The sequence below is a fragment of the Peromyscus eremicus genome, chromosome 16_21, assembly GCF_949786415.1.
Source record: "Peromyscus eremicus chromosome 16_21, PerEre_H2_v1, whole genome shotgun sequence".
NCBI lineage: Eukaryota > Metazoa > Chordata > Mammalia > Rodentia > Cricetidae > Peromyscus > Peromyscus eremicus.
Genome location: NC_081432.1, coordinates 24,057,688 through 24,059,016, shown reverse-complemented (window position 1 = coordinate 24,059,016; position 1,329 = coordinate 24,057,688).

Here is a 1,329-nt window from a genome sequence, read left to right as displayed (position 1 = left end):
GTCTGGCGGACTGAACAGTTACCCAATTCATGGCCTTTCCACTGGGAGACAGCCATTGTTGGACTACTCAGATCACAGCCTGTAAGTCACTCTAGTAAATCCTCTTTTAACTATACATGTGTTTGGGGGCCATTGAGATGGCTGAGCAGTTGAAAGCACTGGATGATATTCCAGAGGACCTGAGTTCAATTCCCAGCACCCGTACGGCCACTCCTGTTCCAGGGGATCTGACACCCTCTTCTGGGCTCTGCAGGCACCAGGCATGCATGTGGCACACAAACATCCGTGCAAACAAAACACCCATACACATAAATTTTTTTAAATTACATATGTATATTCATTCTTTCAGCTCTGTTCCTATTATTATTGTTGTTGTTGTTGTTGTTGTTGTTATTATTATTATTATTATTTTGGGTTTTTCGAGACAGGGTTTCTCTGTGTAGCTTTGCGCCTTTCCTGGAACTCACTTGGTAGCCCAGGCTGGCCTCGAACTCACAGAAATCCGCCTGGCTCTGCCTCTCGAGTGCTGGGATTAAAGGCATGCACCACCACCGCCTGGCCGTTGTTGTTATTATTATTGAGACACGGTATAACCATGTAACTGGCTGGCCTGGAACTCAGAGATCTCTATGCCTCAGCCTAGAGGGCTGGGACTAAAGGTGTGTACCACAATGCCGGGACAGCTCTTTTTCTTTGAGAGCCCTGGCTGATACAGGCAGCAAAGCAGTGCCTTTACCTCATGAGCCATTTTGCGGGTCCTGCTTAACTATTTTGTTCAATGGGGCTGTCTGTACATACTTCATAGATCGGTACTGAGGGTTAAATTAGACGAAACATCCCAGGCCCTCAGTGTACTGCCTAGAACTGCTCAAAAAACTCTTGCTGCTTTTATTAAGTAAAAAAATAATAATAATAATAAAATAAAAAAGAAGCTAACCCAAGGCAGGGAAAACAAAACAATGGCTTGGTGGCATCCACCTAGGCTGAGGTCACCAAGGTGACCTGTCCTGCAGTCTACCTATATCTGGCAGCTTCCACTTCTGACATCCCAGGTGCCTCTGAAAATGTACTGGGATTGGAAGTCCCGGGCTGGAGCAGTTGCTTAACTCGGGGACAGAAGCCCAGGCCACCCGCCCGACAGGCATTGCCACGTCTTGGGCGGCTGGAGCACCTTCAGGGGGAGGGCGGGACCACACCCGGAGCGGAGGGCGGGGCCGCACCCGGAGCGTACGTCACCCCTTGGGCCCGCCCCTCCGCGGCCTGAGCGGCTGGTAGGGCGGTACCCACAGGCCGAACGGCCTGACGCTTGGAGGGGGCGAGGCGAGCGCG